Below are 27,431 nucleotides of genomic sequence, written 5' to 3' on the forward strand. Positions count from 1 at the left end.
GCAGGGACGATTCCAGTTTGGCGCAAAGACGATTCTTCATGTCGTCAGTTCACATACTTCTTGGTCTGGGATTTTTTCAGTGATTTTCTATGTAATAAACTTAATAATTTATAGTGTAATTAAAATTAAATAATTAGATCTGGACCACCTTATAATTTTTTTTCTATTAGGATTGACTACTGCAATGCGGTGTTCACTAGATGTTCAAACTGTTCTTTATTCAGCCGCCAGTTAATCCAAAATGCTGCTGCAAGAATTATTACAAGAACAAGAAAATACAAACACTTAACTCCAGTTCTGAAATCCTTACACTGGCGCCCGGTTAAGTTTACGGAAGATTTCAAAATCCTCCTTTTAACATGTAAAGCCTTAAATGGCCGACTTATCTGAACTTATCATGACTTACAAACCTGAGCGCACATTAAGATCTCAAGATGCCGGTCTGCTTAGGATTCCAAGGATTAATAAAATAACAGTGGGAGGTCGGGCTTTTAGTTACAGGGGGCCCCTAAACAGTGGACTGGTTTACCTGCCATAAGAAATGCCCCTTCGGTCTCAGCTTTCAAATCCCGGCTGAAGTCTCACAGCTTCAGTTTAGCACACCCTGACTAGAGCTGCTGATTAACTGTACAGACTGCATCTCTGTTGTCAGTCATTAGCACTAAAACATAAGTAACATGACAGTTAGAATTTGTTACCCATTCTGTTTCTCTTCTTGGTACTCAAATGTGCCACTTGGTGCCACTGCCCACCTGCCAAGTTGTTCTGCCTGCCTAAAGTAAAGTCATCCCTGATGGAGGATTGCAGGAATCATCGGGAAGAGGGGTTTTGTCATCGGATTGGCTGACCCAGCGTTGACTCAGTTGTGGATTGGCCAATAGGGGAAAAGGCAGCTTGATGGCTGAGGTCTTCTGGACTCTCTGAACAAATCCAAATCCTATTATGGGATATCATCTACTGTTGAATTCTGCTCTCTACTTGTAATATTTCTGTTGCACTATGGTATTGTATTGAGGATAACTTGTGTTCTGTTCTGTGTATTTTATTGTATTGACCCCCTTTTATTGACACCCACTGCATGCCCAACCTACCTGAAAAGGTAGTCTTTCCTAAACAGTCTTTCCTAAGGGCTCTTCCATTTTTTTCATCCCCTGGGGAGTTTTTCCTCATCTTCTTAGAGAGTCAAGGCTGGGGTGCAGTCAAAAGGCTGGGCCTGTTAAAGCCCATTGCAGTACTCCTTTTCTGATTTTGGGCTCTACAAAAATCATTTGTATTGTATTGTATTGTACTTTCTCCCTGCTCCTTGAGCCAGAAGCTCTGCCAGGGTCCACACACCCAGATCAGTGGACCTCAGCAGATGGAGAAGCTGTTTTGGTGAAGCTGCAGAGACCCAAGGCTGTCTTACCCCCACCCGGGTACTGATGCTACGAGTGTCCCTCCAGATCTAAGATATGAGCCTCAAGACTCTCCAGCAAGAGAGGCTCCTCAGAAGAGCCAGGCTGCTCCATTGCACTTGGTTGCCCGTAGCCTGGCATACTCCTCCTTGAACCCAGGACATAGATAGTCATAGACCGAGATGGATTAGGACAAATGAGGACACTTTACAAGTGGCTGGTGCAAAAGCATTGAGAGTTGTGCTTTGATTTTCATACAAAGTGTTCAAAACAAAGTACAGCACAGTCTCATTCAATAAATAAAATGAGAGCGTTGGTGGAGATTAAAGGCAACAATAACTTAGTTCTCTTTATGATTACAATCCATGAAGAAACTGGGTTTCCTTTTCCCTTCCTTTCCTGCCCACCAAGTGCGTCTTTCTCCCCTTCATCTCCCCCAGCTCACCCCGCAGGTCTTGCAGACAAGCTGAGATGCCAACAGCTGCTGACCCCCTCTCCAGCTCTCGTCTCCCTGACCACCACCCTTCCACACTTGAAGCTGGACCCCCATCTTCCAATATGCCCTCCTCAGCGTCTACAGAATCCCAAGAGTTCCTCGCGATCGCCTCCGCACGTCCAGATTGTTCAGCAGTTGGACAGTCCATCTCTGGAGAGCCCATCCTCTCAGTCTCTCACAGGGTCACCGTGGAGGTTCACGCTCCCGATTCTGCCTTTTTCTAACCTTTGGTTTCTCTCGCCATCCTACTCAGGATCCTTTTTGGGTTTCATTGGGTTCAGGTGCCTAATTACACACCCCAGAGCGTTATTGAGGGGAACAGCCCGGGCCGGATTAAGACCCTTAGATGCCCTAAGCACTAAGTCATTGTGGTGCCCCCTTATACTAGAAATTCAAAATATTAAAACAATAAACTAGAAAACACAATTTTATTTTCTTATCGAAAATTCGAAATTAAACAAAACATTTTGACATGAAAACCGTAGATTTACCACTTTGATTATTTAATTTATTTTATGGCTTTTGTGTCAATTTAGCAAATCTATTTACACATATTCTTAGCGCAAGATTTGAAGAACATTTTGTGAAAAGTTTGTTAAATCTTTATTAGTAAAAAAGTTATAAACAATTTTATCCAATAGTAATCAGCTGTACGACTTTCACTTTTACATAATGTAAATGAATTTAAAAATATCCAAGACTAATATTAAATAGACTTACCAGAATATTTGTTCCTCAAAGTGGGACGATTTTTTGTTTTTCCTTAAAACAGAGAATAACGCTTTCTACGCACTAGAAAATTATTTTAAGTTAAATAACAGGTATTTCATGAAACACTACAATTACATGATCATTTTTAATTAACTATTATTTAAGAATATAAAAACATATTGTTTTGAATCAAATTATTTTCACAATATTTTGACATAACATGGCGTTTAAGGGAATCACCATGAAAGGGGAATTCCCCATCGTAGATGGCATCAGTATGCAGAACGCACTGTGTAAGGCGCCATCAACGAACAGTGACGGCATAGGGAGGAAAAGGGTGGCATTATTCATTTTTCATTAAATTTTGAAAATGGCTATAAATTTAATTAATTTAACAATGTATGTGATAAATTCGGCCATGAACATTTTTTTGTGGTGCCCCCTTTACCCTTGATGCCCTAAGCATGTGCTTAATTTGCTCATATGGTTAATCCAGCACTGGGAACTGCACACGTCATTGAGAAGTGTCCAGGTGCAGTCAGGACAGTTTTAGGCCTCAGACAGATCCAAGCACTTCAGACACTATGAGGTCCATAAATTGACGCCCCCTTCTGGAGCCGCTCCCCTGTTTCGCTGGTGAACTGATGCCCCTCATGACGATTTCAGTTCCCTTTAGTTCCTGCACTCAAACATTCATTCAGTATTTATTAAGTTTCTAAACCATCGAGGTCTCTCAGTTCTGCATCTGAAGCAGTTGTTTTGGTGTCATATATTAGAAACAAATGGAACAAAAAATCTTAAAGTTTTGTATTTTATAGTAGACATTTTAGATCTGCGTTTTTCATGTCTCATTCGTGAGACTGCACTTTTTAATATGTTAGTTATATACTGCACTTAATGGTGTAGTGGCTCTGTGGCTGAGGATCTACACTGCTGTTAAGAAGGTTGACAAGTCAAGTCAAGTTAGGGAGCCTGCACTGGTACAGCACGTTGCCGCACCCACTACACGGCGAAACAGCTCGGGATCCCGGTTGGCAACCCCCCAGGCAGACACACGGTCCAGTCCCACCCTCTGAAAATGACCCCCCATCTGTCGCAGTCAGGTTTTATGTGGGCAACCACTTGGCCTGGTCCAGCCACTTGGGTCCCCAACAATGAGGATCTTATGAGCCAAATCACTTTCAGGGAAACGGACCACATGGCCGTAGTGCCATAACTGACGCTCCCTCACAATGCAGGTCATGTGCCTCACTCGGGACTCCACGAGCAACAGAAAGTCAAACCAGTGGCCCCCAAGGATTTTCCGGAGAGACACAGTACCAAAGGAGTCCAGTCTTCATCTCAGGTCACTGGATAGCGTCCATGTCTCGCAACCATATAGGAAGACAGGAAGCACCAGGACGTAACCGACGCTCCCCTCAGAATGCAGTCACCCAAGGATTCTCTGATGAGACACAGGAGTCCAGTCTTCATCTCAAGTCACTGGAGAGTGTCCATATCTCACAAACAGGGAGCACCAGGACTTGAAAGACTTGGATCTTCGTTCTTTTCCAGAGATATCAGGAGCACCACACACCCCTTTCCAGTGACCTCATGACCCATGCTCTCCTAATCCGTCTACTGACTTCACAGGAAGAGTCACCAGAGTCATGAATGTCGCTGTCAAGGTAAGTAAACCTCTCGATGAGGTCGACACTCTCTCCGCAGATAGACACACTGGTGATGGCCGTGCCCAAGAGGTCATTAAAGGCCTGGCTCTTTGGTTTTTATCCAGGACACTTGCAAGCCCAGACACTCAGTCTCTCGAGCACCCAGTTCAGAACCTCCATTGACTCCATGAAGATCACAGCATCGTCAGCAAAGTCAAAATCCGTGAATCTTTCGTCACCAACAGATGCCCCACAGCCGCTGGACCCCACAACCTTACCCACCACCCAGTCCATACAAGCATTGTACCGAAAACACACCACTGACGAACCCCAGAATCAACTGGGAAAAAAACAGAGGTCCTGCCTCCACTGTGCACAGCACTTACAGTCCCAGTGTGCAGGCCGGCCATGATATCCAACAACCTCGATGGGGATCCCGCAAACCCTCAGGATGTCCCACAGGGCAGCTCGATCAACTGAGTCGAACGCTTTACGAAAATCGACAAAGGCTGCAAAGAAACTCTACCGGTATTCGCGTTTGCGCTCCATGAGGACCCTCAGTGCCAGGATGTGGTTGATGGTAGACTTCTTAGGCATAACTGTTTGCATAAATGATATGATTTATTTGATTCAGAGTCTATAAGAATATGTAGTGTTAATCGTAGCTGAGTGCAGCATATCATTTATTCTTCTTCATGTTCTTCTTTAGCATTTCCCATTTTTATATGGGGTCAACCTTCTTAGTTATGCTTCTTAATGATATGCTGCTGCACTCAGCTGCGATTAACACTACATATTCTTATAGAGTCAGAATCAAATAAACCATAAAATTTATGTAAACAGTCAAAATACGCAAAACTACGCGCCGGATGTTTAGAAGCTCTTTAGAGAACCATCTTAGTGGTCCTCTCTGTGTCATATCAATAGTACTGTATTATTACTGGTGTACAACATTTTGATATTTATATTAATGATGCATTAATTGTGGAGGAGTTTATGCGGCAGAGGAATGAGACACTCGCCCTCAGAAGCACAAAGAGGTGTAAAGTAGTCACACAGCTAAGACCTTCTCTGTTAGCCGAGTGGCTTTGCGTACCCGTTGGGGATGATGGCTCGCGACCTCGCAGCAACTACGAAGAGACGTTTATTTACATTAGCACGACAGTTTATTATAAATTAAAAAAGCTTCACCATAAGAAATATTTTTTTTGCACACACGTTAATTTTGCCACCATTACTATAATAGTACATTTAGCACAAAAGTGCACCGCGAACACAGGGGCGTGGAATGTGGGTGGAGTCAAAAGTGATGCAGCTGACAGAGGTGCCATCTTACGGGCCTCAGAATGTCTCAGGTCGCTGAATCTGTCCGAGGCCTAAAACTGTCCTGACTGCAGCTGGACTCTATTGCCATCATTCATCCACACTACCACGTGCACCTATGCCCACCCCAGGCCTGAGTGCATTGTATCTTACTAAGAACTTGCACACTGCCACGGACCCCTAACTAGCATCACCACTTCAGTGCTTTTCTAAATCGATAGAAGGTCTAATCCTCGTCCCGCTTATGCCACCCATGTAGCTTTTGCTTTTTTTCAGTGACTCTTTTAGGTGACTCGCTATCCGTAACAGGACTACTTGCCATTGCCACATTAAAATGAATTCAGTCTATGACTTTGCAGGCTTTTTATGGGAGGGCCTGCCGCTGGTGATGCCAGCTGCATACTACGGATGACTCATTCCTGGTTGATGCAATTTGTCATGACATTGCAATATATTCTAATACATGTGTTGTTATTATATTTTACATATAAATTAATTATTTACAAAGTTTTTGTTCACCAATATTGATATCATTTTGTGAAAAGAGACAAGACTTGTTATTCGGGCGGCTTTTGCGCAGGCGCTTTAAACATCTACCAGCGCGGGCGAAACCAGACGCGGAACACATCAGGCCGGACGCGCATGCGCTTTTGCACTCCCGTTGCGCGCCACTGAATCGATTCGTATGATTAATTGAAAACTCATTCAAAAAGAACCAATCGTTCGCAAATCACCCATCACTACAACTTTGACGGGTGAAATTGCCATGTTTCCACTCAAGCCGTATTAGCGTAAAATAAATAAATGAAGAAATAATAACATACGTACAGAAATAAGCAAGACACACATATTCCATGACACGTGTACTTATTTATTACATTTTACAATACATTTATTTTTTTAACTTATTTTTATTTTGTCCGAAGTATTTCTCCACTGAAGCCCTGCCGCCTCTACCAACCTGCGCGATCGGACTTTGAGACCCTGTAGCTCAGCACAACGCGCCCCTCCAAAGAGTTAAAAACATCCACATGGGGATCTGCACAACATCTGCAGCTGACTCGCAGCGGGCGCACACACGAGGTCCGCTTCCAATGCCATGTTTAATTCTCACTTTCCTTTCGAAAACACAGCTGGGCAGACGGGGGGGATTCGCCGGGCCGTGGAAAGCCGTGACGCCCGCCGTACAACGCGCTGCCAAATGAGCTCACGTGCACCGGAGCGGCTGGGCCCTTCTGCCGGGCTCGGGCTGAGATAAAGCATTTCCTATAGAGACTGAGGGATCCATCAGGCCTTACAAGAAACACATGCTGGCTGACATAATACGTGGAGGAGATGCATGAGGGTCCGGAGGGAGGGCGGTGGATTCATGGAGAGCTAAGCTGCAGTTAACAGACTGCCGGCTAGGCGCGGTGCCGCGCCGCGCAATCCCGCGCCGCCGCTCTTTATTGGACTCCAGTGCGTGCACGCGCCTATCACAGCTCAACGGGCTTTTTAAAACTTCGAATCGTTGCCCAAGAAATGGCAATGTGAGCCCACTGGAGGCGGTAAGGAGCCACTGGAGTCTCCCCAACGTGAGCCTTATAGATGCGGGGTTGGCTAGCCGCTATAAAAAGCGACAGGCTGTAAGGCGCTACATACAAGTGGCGCTCAACGGGCCCGGCTTAGGCTCTCACAACCGAACTGGTATGTGCAAACCCAAGTTGCTATAGATCAGTGGTTCTCAAACTGTGGTGCGGGCCCCCTTAGGGGGGCACGAAGATGTGAAAAAAAGAAAACAAGAATCGAAAATATGAAAAATACTTCTATTGATCGATATGTTCTTAACTCAATTTTTCTTTATGTAAAACTTGATTGATTTGTATGGAATGCAATAAAATTAATAAAAGAAGGAAAAAAGAAAAAAAATACATCTATTGAAACCAAAACAAATGAACTTAAAACTACATTCTGATACTAGAAAAATAAATATAGAGTTAGATAAATGTTGATAAAAGTTAAGTGGGTCTAATAAAATATGCATCTATGATATAGCATTAATTAAAAAAGAATAAATTGATATCAGTGGGCTTCTTTCTAAAAATGTTAGGGGGAGCACGATTAAAACTGTTATGAAAGGTTGAGAAATGCTGTTATAGATAATGGGTAATAATATAGTAGAAAAATTACACAAGACACAAAAAGAAGAAAATCAGTCCAACTTTCTTATCTGTAGTGCATTTCAAAGTAATCACCAACCTAAGGTGCTTTATACATTAAACACGACTATAATAAAAACAAGTACTATAGTCCAAGGTAGAATTTCACATTTTCTTCTATACACTGCCTTTCCAAGGTGCGTTATGATGTCAATTGCAACATAATTCAAAATCTCACAAGACATCCAGGTAGAAAAATCACATAAAAAAGTTTGAATATATAATACTATAATAAAAAATTGCACAAGACATGTAAAGGAGCATATCAGTCTAGCACTAACGTAAGGCACTTTATGAAGTGAATAACCAAAAATCTCTCAATACAACAAGATAAAATAATCATTTTTCTACGTAGTATCTTTCAGAATAAGCACCAACCTAATGTGCTTTATAAAGGGAAACAGAATACAATAAAAAAAAATGAGAACAAGGTAGAAATTCAAACCTTGTATGAGTGTGAGTGGACCCTGTGATGGATTGGCATCCTGTTTGCAGTTGTTTTGTAGTTTGTGCCACCCAGTGAGTGTGCAATTCAACATTCTAACATTAGAAGATGTGTTGATTTATAAAAGGTGTTGGTCAATTTGCCTTATTTAAAAGGCACTATATAGTACAAGGACTGCCTTGTGTTTGAATGGAGGAGGTTGAGAGTACACGCTGGTAACACACTGCCGCATCCACCACACGACAGACCACCTGGATTGGGTCGTGAGTGCAACGGGTGACACCTCAGCACCATGGAGCAGGGTGAGGTTTTTTTTATGGTGGCTGGGGTGCCAATCCTGACACCAACCTCCAAGTTGTCAATGTGCATTGGAGGACCTGCTTGCAGTGCTGATGTTAGAATGCCTGGGAGTTAAATCAGTTTCTTTCAGTCAATTTGGTTTTAATTCACTAGCTGACTTGTCTTAGTCTGCTTCAAGAACTGCTTGTAAAGTTATATGTGCCAATGGCCACTTTGAAAGACCCCCTCCTCATTCAAGACACGCACTATGTGATAGATAGATAGATAGACAGCTGTGAAAGGCACTATATAATAGATAGATAGATAGATAGATAGATAGATAGATAGATAGATAGATAGATAGATAGATAGATAGACAGCTGTGAAAGGCACTATATAATAGATAAATAGATAGATAGATAGATAGATAGATAGAAGATAGATAGACAGCTGTGAAAGGCACTATATAATAGATAGATAGATAGATAGATAGATAGATAGATAGATAGATAGACAGCTGTGAAAGGCACTATATAATAGATAGATAGATAGATAGACAGCTGTGAAAGGCACAATATAACAGATAGATAGATAGATAGATAGATAGATAGATAGAAGACAGATAGATAGATAGATAGACAGCTGTGAAAGGCACTATATAATAGATAGATAGATAGATAGATAGATAGATAGATAGATAGATAGATAGACAGCTGTGAAAGGCACTATATAATAGATAGATAGATAGATAGACAGCTGTGAAAGGCACTATATAACAGATAGATAGATAGATATAGATAGATAGATAGATAGATAGCTGTGAAAGGCACTATATAATAGATAGACAGCTGTGAAAGGCACTATATAATAGATAGATAGATAGATAGATGTGAAAGGCGTGAAAGGCACTAGATATAATAGATAGATAGATAGATAGCTGTGAAAGGCACTATATAATAGATAAACAGCTGTGAAAGGCACTATATAATAGATAGATAGATAGATAGATAGATAGATAGATGTGAAAGGCACTAGATAATAGATAGATAGATAGATAGATAGATAGATAGATAGATAGATAGATAGATAGAGAGACCTGGGTTCACTTCCTGGGTCTTCCCTGCGTGGAGTTTGCATGTTCTCCCCGTGTCTGCGTGGGTTTCCTCCCACAGTCCAGAGACATGTAGGTTAGGTGCATTGGCGATTCTAAATTGACCCTAGTGTGTGTTTGGTGTGTGGATGTGTGCCCTGCGGTGGGCTGGCACCCTGCACGGGGTTTGTTTCCTGCCTTGTGCCCTATGTTGGCTGGGATTGGCTCTAGCAGATACTCCCGTGACCCTGTAGTTAGGATATGGAGGGTTGGATAATGGATGGAAAGATAAATAGATAGATTGATTGATTGATTGATTTAAGGCACTATATAACACAGTTAGATCTGTCTATTTATTATATACTGCCTTTTTTGCTGTATATGTCTATTATATAGTGCCTTTCATCTGTCAATCTACCTATATGCTGTACTTTTATACATTATATACTACCTTTCCATCTATTTATCCTTCATATTGTACCTTTTTTCTCTCATTCTACCTATTACTTTTCATCTGTCTAGATATGTGCCTGTTCTGTAGTGTCTTTTGGCTATCAATCTAATAATTTTATAGTGCCTTTCATCTACAAGTGGATTAATATACAGTACATAATGCAGCAGATCACTTGATTTCCTCACTGCACTCCCGATCCGTTCTTTGTCCTGACCAGCTCTCCAGTATCCTATCATTTCCTGCTCACTTTGTTTTCCGGTGTGCCCGCTGCGGCTGAGGCTCTCCTTAAATAGGTGCCAAGTGTTTGTGCCATGGAAGGGGCTGTCAGTTTTCTTGGTGTGGCCCACTCATGTAAAGCCCACACGTGTCCCTCAATTCATCTCACATTATCGGCTTGTCCTTCAGCTCAGCATCACGCCATGTCCCAGTAGCAGTGGTTAGGAGTTTGAAATTTCTCCCTCAATGCTTAGGGGTGGTCTGCACTACTGCAGTGGAGGGGCTACATTCAGCAGTGAGCGATTGTGGCTTTCACATGTGGCACCCAAGGTGAACCAACAGGGACTTATAGGCAGGGGCTGAGTCTCGATCACCTAATAATGGCAGCAGCTGAACCTCCATTGAATCTGATAAACTTTCCCACTTGAGCACCGACTGACTCTTATGACTCATTTTTATTGAAAAGTCCAACATTTGCTTCTTTTTCTATTTTTTTTTTTTTTTAAGATCTAATCTTCTGCATCGTCATCACCCCCTTCAATCTTCCCCCCGCTCTGACATGCTGGCGTCTGAGGACAACTTCAGCTGCATTGGCAACACGAGGAACTCAACGAGGAACAAGATGAGGTGTCCTTGGAGAGTGCGCTCCCACCCAGGGCCAGCGGAGGGCGTGCCACTCGGGGTCGCAGCTGCGCTCCAAATTTTTCTGCTTGTTTTTAGGTTAAAAAGGCAAATAAATTGGACCCGTAAAGTTTCATCAGCACATAAAGAGCAGGCTACTTAAGTGTTTCACTCGGGATGACACATGCAGCCCATTATTAGAGGGGAGGTGTCTCGTTCCCAGGCTCGGTGGGCTCTGCTGTCATCTCTCATTCCCTGATGATTTACTCCCATCGTTCTGGTGTGGGTTGCTCTCTGAATGGTGCGAAGCCATCATCAGTGTTTAGTTAGGGGGCTCTGGACTAATCAGTGATCTGTCGATGGGGGGTCGTGGAACAGGCCTTCATTGTGGGAGGTCGAATGAGTATCATGGGACTTGCCAGACTAGTAATGCCACCCTTCGCCAAGTGAATTTCTGTCATCTGTGCCTTACTGTCACTGTGGTTCTTTATGGAATGTCTTGTGATGTGATTGATTATGTTGAGTTCTCTATGTTTTCCTTGATTTGGAGCCTACTGTGAAAGGCGCTATATTATAACAGCACCAACTCTTTTAATCACTGCGGATGACTTTATCACTGAGTCAGCTGCACTATGAGCTGGCAGTCTAATTTTTTCCAAATAAGCAGGCTCAGTGCCAGCCTGTAAAAAGGGCAAGACTGGCAAAGTCACATAGTCAGCTCTCTGATGTGGCATAATTAAGCAGCCCACCTAAGGATAGTGAGACATCCAAAAGAGTGATAAAATAAGCAAAAATCCATGACGTGGTCAAACTAAGGATGTCGAGTTTCAGCCATGTGAAAAGTAAGTACACCCCATGGAAACTGTTGACTTCTTCAAAGTATTGGAACAGGCAAACATTTAATCTTCATGCAAACAGTACCGGCAGGTAAAGGTGATCTACCTGAACAGATGACACATCAGATCAAGGTCACATCAGGTCACGTGGAAAAAGTAAGTCCAGCCTGTCACACACGCACATGGGAGGCAACTAAAAGGGCTCAAGAGAAGGTAATTGCACGGATTCTTTCTATTTTTCCCTGCAGACCAAAAACAGGAAATTCCACCAGAGCCCGATGATGTCACTTCCGGTCCCTGGTTAGGTGGTAGTGATGGGGAGTTGGGGGTGTGGGACAATGACATCAAATCCAGTTCCTCTCCAGATGACGTCATCTCCCCTGTCCGGCTTTAATAACCGCCATATTCTGTCTGTTCTGGTTTGGACTCTTTGTCTGTAAAGACCTACAGTGATGGCCAAAAGTTTTGCGAATGACAGAAGTGTTGGTTTTCACAAAGTTTGCTGCTTCTGTGTTTCTAGATCTTTTTGTCAGATGTTATACAGAAGTAGAATTACAAACAATTCATAAGTTTCAAAGACTTTTACTGACTATTACATGAAGTTTATGCAAAGAGTCCATATTTGCAGTGTTGGCCTTCCTTTTTTTTTCAAGCCTTCTGCAATTTGCCCTGGCATGCTGTCTGGCAATCAACTTCTGTGCCAAATCCTGACTGATGGCAGCCCATTCTTGCATAATCAATGCTTGGAGTTTGTCAGAATTAGAGGTTTTTGTTTGCCTACCCATCACTTGAGGTTTGACCACAAGGTCTCCATGGCATTAAAGTCTGGGGCGTTTCTTGGCCATGGACCCCAGATTTTGTTCCCCGAGCCACTTAGTTCTCACTTTTTCTTTATGGCCCGGAGCTCCATCATGCTGGAAAAGGCATTGTTGGTCACCAAACTGTACTTAGATGGTTGGGAGAAGTTGCTCTCGGAGGAGGTTTTAGTCCCATTCCTCATTCATGGCTGGGTCTTCTTGATCTGTCAGCATCCCAATATGTGGCCTACTAGACATTAAAGATTTGTGTTTTCTCTCCATGTTAGAAACCTTTTTAAAGTCCAAGGAGGTCATTTCATAATTAAGGAACCCTTCTCAGAATTAAATCATTCTTTGTCATAGAATAATTCTGCAAGGAACCTCACATCCCAGTGAATGCCATTAAGCAACCAGTAAAGTCAATCTAATCACTCAGTTAGTTGCAAACATAAAGGACACAAATACAATTAACGATACTTAAATGACAAAAACATTATGTTTTAAAGCTTTTTTGTCTATATATTTTAATCCTTGTGTACTTGGGACTTTTAACAAACACTTTAACATACCTGGGGTCTTTAGAGACCTGGCATATATTTATATTTAAATCAAGCTACAAATTTATTGAGACCACGTAAATGAACACTTTGCTTCTTTGAAAACAAATTTTTAATACTTAGTTACTTTAATTTTGAACATTTATATATACACTCACCTAAAGGATTATTAGGAACACCATACTAATACGGTGTTTGACCCCCTTTTGCCTTCAGAACTGCTTTAATTCTACGTGGCATTGATTCAACAAAGTGCTGAAAGCATTCTTTAGAAATGTTGGCCCATATTGATAGGATAGCATCTTGCAGTTGATGGAGATTTGTGGGATGCACATCCAGGGCACGAAGCTCCCATTCCACCACATCCCAAAGATGCTCTATTGGGTTGAGATCTACAAAAAACACAAAATGGTACAAACGTCACTTCGGAATAGTTTGGGTATTACTGTGTGGTCACATAGGCACAAAAGGCCGTGTGCTCCTTGGTTACTCTCTCAGGTGGTCGTTAGCATATCGTAATCTCTTGGACCAATAGCGTGAGTTTTCCGCATTTGACTTACTCTCACCTAAAGGATTATTAGGAACACCTGTTCAATTTCTCATTAATGCAATTATCTAATCAACCAATCACATGGCAGTTGCTTCAATGCATTTAGTGGTGTGGTCCTGGTCAAGACAATCTCCTGAACTCCAAACTGAATGTCAGAATGGGAAAGAAAGGTGATTTCAACAATTTTGAGCGTTGCATGGTTGTTGGTGCCAGACGGGCCGATCTGAGTATTTCACAATCTGCTCAGTTACTGGGATTTTCACGCACAACCATTTCTAGGGTTTACAAAGAATGGTGTGAAAAGGGAAAAACATCCAGTATGCGGCAGTCCTGTGGGCGAAAATGCCATGTTGATGCTAGAGGTCAGAGGAGAATGGGCCGACTGATTCAAGTTGATAGAAGAGCAACTTTGACTGAAATAACCACTCGTTACAACCAAGGTATGCAGCAAAGCATTTGTGAAGCCACAACACGCACAACCTTGAGGCGGATGGGCTACAACAGCAGAAGACCCCACCGGGTACCACTCATCTCCACTACAAATAGGAAAAAGAGGCTACAATTTGCACGAGCTCACCAAAATTGGACAGTTGAAGACTGGAAAAATGTGGCCTGGTCTGATGAGTCTCGATTTCTGTTGAGACATTCAAATGGTAGTCAGAATTTGGCGTAAACAGAATGAGAACATGGATCCATCATGCCTTGTTACCACTGTGCAGGCTGGTGGTGGTGGTGTAATGGTGTTGGGGATGTTTTCTTGGCACACTTTAGGCCCCTTTGTGCCAATTGGGCATTGTTTAAATGCCAGGCTACTTCCAGCAGGATAATGCACCATGTCACAAAGCTCAAATCATTTCAAATTGGTTTCTTGAACATGACAATGAGTTCACTGTACTAAAATGGCCCCCACAGTCACCAGATCTCAACCCAATAGAGCATCTTTGGGATGTGGTGGAACGGGAGCTTCGTGCCCTGGATGTGCATCCCACAAATCTCCATCAAATGCAAGATGCTATCCTATCAATATGGGCCAACATTTCTAAAGAATGCTTTCAGCACCTTGTTGAATCAATGCCACGTAGAATTAAGGCAGTTCTGAAGGCGAAAGGGGGTCAAACACCTTATTAGTATGGCGTTCCTAATAATCCTTTAGGTGAGTGTATATGACCAATATTATAAAATGCTGGAAATTATATGGTAAAATCAAGTCCCGACGGAGAACTTAAACGCGAGTATATACGCTAACTGAAAGCTGACGGCGAACCACAAATGGACCTTTCAAAATGATGCTGATCTGAAGCACACTAGCAAATCCACCAAGGAATGGCTCACAAAAGAAGCAGTTGAGGGTTACGGACTGACCTAGTCAAAGCAGTGATTTAATTCTCATTGAACTGTTGTGGAGGGATTTGACATGGAAGAATTAAAGAAATTTTGCATGACGGATTTGTCACAGATGTCACTGAGTCGATGTCAGAGACTGCTGGGCCATTCTGCAAGATGCCTTCAAAAAGTCATGTCTGCTAAAGGGAGCAATACTAACTTCTGAGACCAACAGTGGACTTACTTTTATCCAAGTCGGCCATTATATTTAATGATAATTTTTGTTGCATAAATAATTGTGTTTTTATTCAAGTAGGTCACCTTTATCTGATGGCACTGTCTTGCATGAAGATCTGCTGTTTGGATTTTCAAATACTGTATGTGGTGCCACACACATGCAAGTAGGGGGACGTTGTATGGACCAAGCAAAAGAAATTCCACACTAGACCAGGGGGTGGCTGGGTGCACTAAACCTTTTCCTGTTATCTCTAGAGACCAACCACGGGAAAACCTGTCTGATTCAGAGCTGATGATGTCACTTCCGGTTCCGGCACCCAGAAGAATGTCACTTCCAATGCACAGACTGACGTCAGAAGAACATCTCTTCTGGTCCCCCTACGTCACTTCTGGTTCCTACACATCGCTATAGGTTGAATCCCTTAAAGCCGCCATCTTTGCAAACCCTCACCAGTTCTGTTTGGAACATCTCTGTTCCTTTAAAAAGCCTTTTTGCAGCCAGGGGAATTATATGGATGGCTGCCCCCAAACCTTTTTGAGTGTGTCGAGTCTTATCCTTTCAAAGCGGAGAAAAGTCAACAGTTTCCATGGGGTGCACTGACTTTGTCACATGATGGTAAAAAAAAAGAACAACGAATGAAAATAAATGCGGTGGGTTGGTGCCCTGCCCGGGGTTTGTTTCCTGCCTTGCGCCCTGTGTTGGCTGGGATTGGCTCCAGCAGACCCCAATGACCCAGTAGTTGGGATATAGTGGGTTGGATAATGGATGGATGGATGAAAATAAATCCATTAACTGGCCCAATTTAGGAATGCGAGCTATCTAAAAGAGCAATAAGATGAGCATAAATCCATTTGGTGTCTCATCTAAAGCTAGCAAGCTACGGAAAAGGGCAACGAAATGAACAAAAATCTGTCAAATGGCTAAAATAAGGACAGCGAGCTACCACAGCAATGCAATGAACAAGAATCTGTGACATGACTCATCTAAGATTAGCAAACTAGCTTAAAAACGAGCAATAAAATGAGCAGAAATCCATTCAATGGCGTATCTGTCATGCTTCAGCCAGGGTTCCTCCCTTGGCTGGCATTCAGATTCCTATTTTATGTCTTATTTGTTCATTTTTATATCTTTTTATGTTGATTATGTGCATCTTTCTTTAGTTTTGGCTTGGTCTATATATATATATATATATATATATATGGTCTATATATATATATATATATATATATATATATATATATATATATATATATATATATATATATATATATATATATATATATATATATAAGCTGCCTGTGTTATCATTAGATGGAAGCTGCAGTCACTGTACTTTGTATATAAAAGTCAGATCAAATGTTATTTACCTTGATATACAGTCATATGAAAAAGTTTAGGAACCCCTCTCGGCCTGCATAATAATCGACTCTCCTTTCAACAGTAAAGATAACAGTGGTATGTCTTTCATTTCCTAGGAATATCTGAGCACTGCGGTGTTTTCCGAACAAAGATTTTTAGTGACGCAGTATTTAGTTGTATGAAATTAAATCAAATGTGAAAAACTGGCTGTGCACAAATGTGGGTCCCCTTGTCATTGTGCTGATTTGAATGCCTGTCACTGCTCAATGCTGATTGGTTGGATGAGCTCGTTAAGCCTTGAACTTCATAGACCGGAGTGTCCAATCATGAGTGGTCAAAGGTATTTAAGGTGGTCAACTGCAAGTTGGGCTTCCTTCCCTTTGACTCTCCTCTGAAGAGTGACAGACAGCATGGGATCCTCAAAGCAACTCTCCAAAGATCTGAAAACAAAGATTGTTGAGTCTCCTGGTTTAGGGAAGGCTACAAAAAGCCATCTCAGAGGTTTAAACTGTCAGTTTCAACTGTAAGGAATGGAATCAGTAAATGGAAGGCCACAGGCACAGTTGCTGTTAAACCAACTCAGCAGGTCTGGCAGGCCAAGAAAAATACAAGAGCGGCATATGAAGAGGATTGTGAGAATGGTGACAGACAACCCACAGATCACCTCCAAAGACCTGCAAGAACATCTCACTGCAGATGGTGTATCTGGACATCGTTCTACAATTCAATTTGCACAAAGAACATCTGCATGGCAGGGTGATGAGAAAGAAGCCCTTTCTGCACTCGCGCCACAAACAGAGTCGCTTGTTGTATTCAAATGCTCATTTAGACAAGTCAGATTCATTTTGGAGCAAAGTGCTTTGGACTGATGAGGCACAAATGGAGTTATTTGGTCAGAACAAAAAGCGCTTTGCATGGCGGAAGAAGAACACCGCATTCCAAGAAAAAACACCTGCTACCTCCTGTCACATTTGGTGGAGGTCCCATCATGCTGTGGGGCTGTGTGGCCAGTTCAGGGACTGGGGCCCTTGTTAAAGTCGAGGGTCTGATGAATTCAATCCAATATCAACATATTCTTCAGGATAATGTTCAAGCATCAGTCACAAAGTTAAAGGTACAAAGGGGTTGGATATTCCAACAAGACAATGAGCCAAAACACAAAGGCATTCATGCAGTGGGAAGTTCTGGAATGGCCGTCACAGTCCCCTGACTTGAATATCATTGAACATCTATGGGATGATTTGAAGGAGGCTGTCCATCAAATTGAACTGAACTGGAGAGATTTTGTATGAAGAATGGACAGAAATACCTCCATCAGAGTCCAGACACTCATCACAGGCTACAGGAGGACAGCGTCGAGAGGCTCAAAGGAGCAAAAGGAGGCTCAACTGAGTATTGATGTCATATCTCTGTTGTGGTGCCCACATTTATGCACCTGTCTAATTTTATTATGATGCATATTCCATATTTTCTGTTAATCCAATAAACTTAATGTCACTGCTGAAATCCTACTGTCTCCATAAGGCATGTCGGATATTAAAAGGAAGTTGCTACTTTGAAAGCTCAGCCAATGAGAAACAAAAATCCAAAGAATTAAGAGGGCTTCCCAAACTTTTTCATATGACTGTATTTACTTATCTTCCTACAGCGTAAAGTCACAAGTAGACTGCAGAGCTCCCTGAGTTTGATCGACACGGGCCCACTGATGCAGTACTTGTGTACTGAGGTGACTTTAACTGCAGGTGGAAGCTCCTGTCGCACTTTACACAACATTGTTTAATCTTATTCAGGAAAAGGTCCCAGTCGCCCCACAGGAAAAAGTCTTTCCGAGACTAAGGTCATAAAGCCTATGAAAGCGTTTCTGGACAAAGCCAGAACTCTAACAGATACGTGGAGCTTCCACCTGCCGCTATGGACTCTTCAGTACGCGAGCGACTCTCCACGCTAGTGTTTAGATCTGGATGGTGTATGTGCCCAAAAATTGAGTCTAACTGCATTCTGGTACCACTGCTCACGTACTGAAGTGTCAGCAGGCATTTGTCGTGGCATTACACGTGTAATTTGTGAGCATGCCCTTGTCGATCAAACAGAGGAAGCTCTGCAGTCTACTTGTGACTTTGCGCTGTAGGAAGATAAGTAAATAAATCAAAGTAAATAACATTCAATCTGGCTTTTATATAAGTAACATTTAAATGTTTCTTATGTAGACCATCACAAAACAATAATCACAAATGTGACTTTGCATGATACGTTGGCGAGTTCTGTAAGGACAGGTGTGGGGCAGACTGACTGGCAGGATGATGCCCGACCTCTTGGTGCATTGAAATGGTGCCATCTTTCGCCTTTATGCCTGGTGCAGCTGCGTTGTTCTTATATGTGAGTGGACGTTTCTTGTGGTGAGGGCTTCTGTTCTCTTTCTCCGTTCTGAGTTCACGTTTGTTATAGCTTGTCTTTATTTGAAAACAGCAGTGTCAGATCGGGGCAGGCGTGAACGCGACTGAGAGAATAAAACTAAATAAAAACAACTGCTAACCTTTAAGTACTGTGTTTCTCACGAAAATAAGACAGGGTCTTATATTATTTTTTGCTCCAAAAGATCCACTAGGGCTGATTTTCAGGGGATGTCTTATATTTATTTATGTACATCAATATACATTTATCCAAATACAGTCATGTCATCTTCTTCTGGAATATCATCGTAACTCTCCACATTCAACCCCTAAATTCCAGCCTGAATTTCTTGCTACATCAGCAGCTTTGAGGATCCTACGAGATCGGTGTGCGTGCTTCGATGTTTGATGAATGGCTCGATGTGGTGACAAATAAATGTATTCAGGTTGCATTGATATTCATGCATCGCATGTTCCCCAAAGTAATGACACAATATATTTTAAAAGTTTCACATATTATCTTTTGTGCCATCTTTTTTCTCTATTGCTAGTTTACAATACCATCAGAATATACGGCGGTGTATTTGAGCCACAGAGAAAAAAAATGACTGTCACAAACTTGACACAGAGTCATACAAAGGTTTGGGGCAGCCACCCGTATAATTGGTTTCCTGGCTGCAAAGTTTCTCAAATAGATACCGCACTGATGTGCACAAAACCGAGTCCAAAACAGAACTGAGGGAATAGGGAAAAGGTGGAGGCTTTTAAAGGGGAAGACAGGAAGTGAAGTCAAAGGGGTTGGGCTCATGAAGGTCTTCAGCCATTGGTTCAAGCCCGGACGTGACATCACAGGGGCTGGAGCCGGCAAGGTCTCCTTCCATTGGCCTGGTCCCGGAAGTGGCGTCAAGAGGACCAGGTGGAATCTCCCATGAATGATCTGCAGGTAAGGGAGAAAAAGAGTCAGTGCACTCTGTCACATCCCGGTATGTCTCAGAACTGCCCTTACTCAAGCCCTTTAGCTGCCTCAAATGTGCACGTGTGTGACAGGACATAATGAAAATGTTTATTTTGTGATTAAAGTACAAATTTCGGCTTTAATCTCGAAATGTCCACTTTAACCTTGTAGTTTATTTTATCATTAAAGGAGACCGTCGCAAACATCATCTTAAAACCGACCCAGGTGTTAAATTGCTAGGTGCTTCTGGGGCTTCTTCCTGACCTGACAGCAGCAATAGATCGCCACACAGAACACATTCAATTTATGATAGTCCAGCTCTCTGCACATTTACAATTCTTAGATTTATACTTGAAATCATTTTCATGCCCCTCATCGAACTGCTACTTTATCGTGGTGAAGGGGTTTGCGTGTCCCAATGATCCTAGGAGCTCTGTTGTCCAGGGCTTTATGCCCCTGGTAGAGTCACACAAGGCTAACTGGTCCAAGGTGAGGGATGAGACTATGAGCGGTTCAGTAAACCTCCTATGAAGAACAAAAACTTTTCCCCCGTCTGGACGTTGGTCACTGGGGCCCCCTTTTGGAGCCAGGCCTGGAGGTTGGGCTTGATGGCGAGTGCCTGGTGGCCAGGCCTGCACTCATTGGGGCTCAGCCGGGCACAGCCAGAACAGGCAACGTGGGTCCTCCTTCCCATGGGCTCACCACCTGTAGGAGGGGCCAAGGAGGTCGGTGCAGTGTGAGTTGGGTGGTGGCCGAAAGTGGGGACCTCGGCGGTCTGATCCTCAGCTACAAAAGCTGGCTCGTGGGACGTGGAATGTCACCTCTCTGAAGGGGAAGGAGCCTGAGCTAGTGCGTGAGGTCGAGAGGTTCCACCAGGTTTTCTGTCCCCCCTGGCCATTGAACCTTACTCTTATTCGATGTTAATGTTGATTTATTTTTTATAATTATGTCTTTCATTTTTCTATTCTTTAATATGTAAAGCACTTTGAGCTACTGTTTGTATGAAAATGTGCTATATAAATAAATGTTGTTGTTGTTGTTGAGGTTCCGGCTAGATATAGTCAGGCTCACCTCGATGCACATCTTGGACTCTGGAACCAGTCTCTTTGAGAGGGTCTGGACTCTCTACCATTCGGTGAGAGGCGCCAAGTGGGTGTGGGCATACTTATTGCCCCCCGACTTGGAGCCTGTTCATTGGGGTTTACCCCGGTGGACAAAAGGGTAGCCTCTCTCCACCTTTGGTGTGAGGACGGGTTCTAACTGTTGTTTGTGCATATGCGCCAAACAGCAATTTGGAGTACCCACCCTTTTTGGAGTCCCTGGAGGGGGTGCTAGAGGGCATACCTTCTGGGGACTCCCTCGTTTTGCTGGGAGACTTCAATGTTCACGTGGGCAATGACAGTGAGACCTGGAACCAGAGCGGTGTTTTGTTATTGGACTTCTGTGCTCATCACGGATTGTCCATAACGATCACAATGTTCCAGCATAGGGGCGTTCATAGGTGCCCTTGGCACCAGGACACCCTAGGCCTAAGTTCAATGATCAGCTTCGTGGTCATGTCGTCAGACTTGCGGCCACATGTCTTGGACACTTGGGTGAAGAGAGGGGCAGAGCTGTCAACTGATCACCACCTGGTGGTGAGTAGGCTTCGATGGTTGGGGAGGATGCCGGTCAGGCTTGGTAGGCCCAAACATGTTGTGAGGGTCTGCTAGGAACATCTGGCATAGTCCCATCTCAGAAGCAGCTTCAACTCCCACCTCAGGCAGAACTTCAACCACGTCCCGAGGGAGGTGGGGAACACTGAGTCCGAATGGGCCATGTTCTGTGCCTTTATTGTTAAGGCGGCTGACCAGAGCTGTGGCCATAAGGTGGTCAGTGCCTGTCATGGCGGCCATCCTCGAACCGGTTGGTGGACACCGGCGGTGAGGTATGCCGTCAAGCTGAAGAAGGAGTCCTATAGGACTCTTTTGTCTATCTATCTATGATATAGTTACTTTCACTCTATCTATCTATCTATCTATCTATCTATCTATCTATCTATCTATCTATCTATCTATCTATCTATCTATCTATCTATCTATCTATTGTAAAGAAATAAAATTACACAAAGTGAACTTTTAGGGTTTCCACCCTGGTTTACTTGAACTTAAATAGAGTACTGTCTCCACAATACAAAGTAAATGGTCACACTGGACAAAATTACAGAAAAATAGGGGAACATTTATACAGAGGGACAGGAAATTAAATCAGGGATACTGGGAGAACTCAGATGCATGTTGGGATGCCAACGTCATCATCTTGGGACTGGAGGGATGACAGGAACCTTGAAGTATGGCTTCTTTTTGATTAACCCCGGGCTTTCTTAAGGCAGCGCGTTCTCGTTCTGGCTTATGAGATAAGAAGAGAAAGGTTAGTGCCCTCTGTCCTCGGCATGGGTTGTCGCGATGTGGTCCGAGTCCTTAAACTGCTCCCCATGCGCTCGTGCGTGACACTATCTATTATATAGTGCCTCTCACTCTATCTATCTATCTATCTATCTATCTATCTATCTATCTATCTATCTATCTATCTATCTATCTATCTATCTATCTATCTATCTATCTATCTATCTATCTATCTATCTATCTATCTATCTTTCTTTCAATATTATATAGTGCCTTTCCTTTCATATCAATCTATCAATCTAGAACTATTTCATTAATGACCCAGTAGTGAGTTACCTAAATGTGATGAAATGAGCACAAATCCATTGAGGGTGAATCCCTGGGGTCAGCTGAAGTGATCTGCACATCTTCAAGTTCTTCTGCTCCTTTTTGCTGAAGTTGCCTATAAGTTTACTGTTTATCATTAGGGTTTAATTTCATGCACAACATTTGGTCGAAAAATGGCATCAGCTGAAGGTTTTTCAGTTCTGGAGGACCTTAGGACATTAGGAGGAGATGAAGGCGCATCTCTTGGTGTATCATGTGTTTTTTTTTTTCTCTCATACTGGTGAGTCATGAGGCTCTGGACAAAAAAGAAAGAGAAAAGCTCTAAGTGCTTTCAAAGAGTTCAGAAGTAATTCTAATGAACACAAAAATGATGTCTGTTGATTTTCCCAAAGCAAGAGTAGAGCAAAAACTAACTAATGGTAAACCAAGCAAAACAAAACATTTCCATTATTTATAAGTGAAGTCAAAACAGGAGTGAAAACTGAGAAAATCCAGCAGGTATTTACATTGGAGACGCACACAAACCCACCAGACGTTTTTTTAGTGTCACAGTGAATCAGCGCAGGGTTTGTGGGCTTATGAAGTCCCAGATACCGCCCTCATGTCAAGGCACTCATTAGCATAATGGCAGGTAACTAAACAACAAACTCCAACTCATTAGGAGACGACACCATCCTGACAGAATTAGCGGCTCATCTGTCTCTTCTCCAGCTCCACTACGTGACTCCGATCCTCTGCAATGCTCAAAAGACGACACAAGAACTTGACCTTCTTCAGAGGAGTTTCACACCAAAAGTTCACTGTAGAGGTCAGTGAGGACTGGGGGCTGTTGTGGGGAGGGGGGCCAATAGGACTGCTATCTCTCCTGTGTCTGGAAATCTGGTTAGCAGACAGGAATGTGTAAAAACTGAAACTGTCCACTCACCCCCCCCCACATACACACACAATACAACACCCACGGCTTACTCATCTGCTCCCTGTGGTGGTCTTCTGTCCTGTGGATTAATTACCCAGGTGGAGCACATAATCACACTGAAGCAGTAACATGTCTGGCCATCTGAAAGCCCACGGTCTCTTTGGGATTAGTGTGTCACTGAGACATCCCGTCACACATGTGTGCATGGGGGTCAGCTAAAGGGTGGAGGGATGGCTCTGAGGCTGAGGATCTGTGCTGGTATCCCAAAGGTTGCCAGTTCAAATCCCCGTCACTGCCAAAAGACATCCTACTTTGTTGGGTCCTTGAGCAAGACCTTTAACCTGTAATTGCTCCAGGGGTGCTCTACAATGGCTGACCCCTCCGCTCTGATCCCAAGAGGTATGCGAAAACTAACAAATTCCTAATGCAAGAAATTATATAAGGTGAAATAAAGAGCAAAAAAAAAAACAAAAGAAGGTACATTCCATGCCAGGCCGGGGAGGGGGGCGCAGCTGGGCAGAGTGATCATATCATGGATTAACAGTGGCTGCAGGTTTTCATTCCAACCCAATCCTTGCCAATCCCAGTCAGACCTTATTTAATTTTATGGCTTGTTTAGTCTGCAATGTTAGGTTCTTATTTTGTAGATTTTTTTCCTTTCCAAGGGTATCATCCAAATGATTTGATGCCTAAAACAGTTCATTTTCAGGCTGTCACATTTTTCTATTAAGTTTTTTGTTAAATCAAACAGTGCATGATGAACACACAGATGTACATGGAAACAAGCAAGACGGAGAACTCCGGGCAGCTTTTTCTTTTGCATCTAATTGCTAATAAGGAGCCATTAAAACACTGAATGCAGCTGTTTAAGATTGAAATAAGCAATTAAGGGTGGGGAACCTTAACAAGCGAGACCAGTAAAGTGAAGCATCAAAATGTCACTTAAGCAATAAAGTGCTTCATCAGCAATAATTGACTTCTCATTAAGAAACTGGGCTGGAACAACAACCTGCAGCCACTGTGGCTCTCCAGGACCGACATTGCCTATCCCTGGTATAGTTAAAAGCTTATTACTATTATTATTATTTTTGATGTTGTGATTGGACAAAAGGATTGTGGGAAGGTGCCTGAGAAATGAATAAAAAACAATCTTTATTTTATTCTATTAAACGTGTGGTGTATTGCCAGAACTGTGGTTTGCGGCTCTCGCGCGCCCTCTTGTGGTCACACCACCTTAAGACTTGGTTGGGGTGATGCGTCTGACTTACACTGGCAAAGCGTCTCAATGATCTGCTCCCAATAAGGCAGCCATCGATGTTGAGAGAGTTAAATTCTCCATCGAGTACGTCTTTCCCAAACGTTACGTTCAGAACATTAGAAGTCCAATTAGTTCCAGTCTGCCTGTCTGGAAATTGAGTCAGGACAATAATGGAAGTCCTCTTTGTGTGGAGTTTGCATGTTCTCTCTGTGTCTATGCAAGGGTTTCCTCCCACTGTCCAACGACATGCAGGTTAGGAGAACTGGCATCACAAAATTGGCCTAAGTGCGTGAGTGGTGTTTGGGTTTTGTGTTCGCCCCCCACAAAGGAACTGGCGCCCTGTCCAGGGTTTGTTCTTCCCTTGTGTGGTATAGTGGGTCTGTGGCTCTGAACGAAAGGGCAGTTTTTCGGCAGGGTGTCCATCAGGGCCTGCTGCTTTCCCACTCTGAAAAGACTTTATAGCATCTAGTAATTCTGATAGTGCCAGAGGTTTATTGAATTCCTCTGCAGTGAGAGTATCTATTTGTGGTATCAGAAATTCTTTAAGGACTTATAGTAGTCTCTAAATGTGTGCATTATATTTTTATGGTCAATGATTCTGTCTCTGTGGTGGGCTGGTGCCCTGCCCAGGGTTTGTTTCCTGCCTTGAGCTCTGTGTTGGCTGGGAGTGGCTCCAGCAGACTCCTGTGACCCTGTAATTAGGATATAGCGGGTTGGATGAATGGATGGATGGACGGATAGATGATTTTGTCTCCGTTTGTGTTGGTGATTGCTGGGATTGCATTGCGAACTTCTTGCTTTTGGAATTGTTGAGCTAGGATCTTATTAGCTTTCTCTCCATGTTCATAGTAATGATGTCTTCATTTATAAATGAGTTGTTTAGTTTCTTTAGTTATCAAGAAATTGTGTTCTGAAAGCAGAGCCTGCCTTTTCTTATGAAGAGCCTCACTTGGACACCTGGCATGTCCTTGGTCTATTCTAGTAATTTCACTGGCTAGCTATGATACCTCCTTGGTTTCCAATTTATTTCTGTGGAAAAGATATGAGGTAATTTGTCTTCTTAAGAAGGCCTTTAGGGTTTCCCAGAGTATTCCTGCAGAGATCTCTGAGGATGTATTTGACTCTAGAAAAAAAAACGGATTTGTTTTGATATAAATTCTGTACAGTTTTCACCTGCTAATAAAATTGGATTAACAACAACAACAACAACATTTATTTCTATAGCACATTTTCATACAAACAGTAGCTCAAAGTGCTTTACATATTAAAGATTAAGACGCCATCTGCGAGATGAGTATGTGGGGCTTAATGATTTTAGTTACAAGATCAGAGGAGCATGGTCAGAAATGACACTAGTGTCTTTCTTGCAAGAGTTAATCGTAAGGCATTATAAAAAAAAAAAACCTTGGTGGAAGGGAGACCAGGGAGGCAAGATGTGATCTTCTCAGAAGACACTTTAAAAGACCTGCGAGTTGAAAGAGATTGGCCACGGAGCGTAACACAGGGACCTTAAACATGAGACTTGGTGCCAAAAGATTGCAATTTGACGTCCCGCGAGAGACACTTTAACGTCATGAGAGACAACATTTAAAACAAGTTCGCAGACATCTAACCTAGCAATTGTTGGAATGCTTTTGGCAGACAGACATCGTGTGCTCAGCTCTTAGAACAATGACAAGCGACAAGCAGAACACACCAGCAGCTGCAGCAGGAAGCCAGCAGATGATCCTACTGCTTCTCCTTAGCGTACGTTACGGCCCCCTTCACAACGTGAGTGGCAGAGACGCAAAGTGGCAAAAGGACAGCTGCTGTACAGGCTTTGAAATGATTGACGCAAAGTGCCACAAGCAGAAAATGCAGCTCGCCAGCAGCAACGAGCCAGCAGATGATCTGACTGCAAGTCCTTAGCGTGCGTTCAGCCCCCCCTTCACAAAGCGAGCAGCGATATACGCCCTGCGAGAAAGAGATTTATCCATGCCCGGGGCAGGAAATAAAGGACAAGTATTGTTATATATAACAATTCCCATGAAAATAACAATCTCTCTAAATTTGTATATCCGGTAAACCAAACCCGGGGGTGGGCAAGTGAAGTGAGAAGGGATCTGTAAAGAAATAATCAGTTCTTGAGTAGCAATGATGTACTAATGAATAGAAGGAATATACTCTTGAGTTTGGGTTTAGAAACCTCCAGGGGTCTGATAAGTTGTGGTCAGTTAAAATCTGTGTAATTGTCTTTGCAGTGTTAGATGTCATCACCCCTGTGACAGGAGACCTATCTAAGTCTGGATTTAAAACACAATTAAAGTCCACAGTCATTATAATTTTATGAGTGTTCACATTGGGAATGGATGCAAATAAATTTTGGATGAAGTCCCTATTATCGTCATTGGGTGCATAAACATTTATCAGAATCACTTTACAGTTAAATAAATTGCCCATGACCATCACATATCTCCCTTCAGGATCAGATACTACATCTGATGCTACAAATGAGACTGTTCTATGTATTAGAATTCCCACACCTCTAGTTTTCTTTGTAGAGCTGGAATTGAATATTTGGCAGGTCCAGTCTTTTTGCAGCCGGAACTGATCCTTACTTAATAAGTGGGTCTCCTGTAAAAATACTATTTTAGCGTTTAGACCTCTTAGGTGAGAGAATTCTTTC

This window comes from Polypterus senegalus, chromosome 9 (genome assembly GCF_016835505.1).
Source record: "Polypterus senegalus isolate Bchr_013 chromosome 9, ASM1683550v1, whole genome shotgun sequence".
NCBI classification, from domain to species: Eukaryota; Metazoa; Chordata; class Cladistia; order Polypteriformes; family Polypteridae; genus Polypterus; species Polypterus senegalus.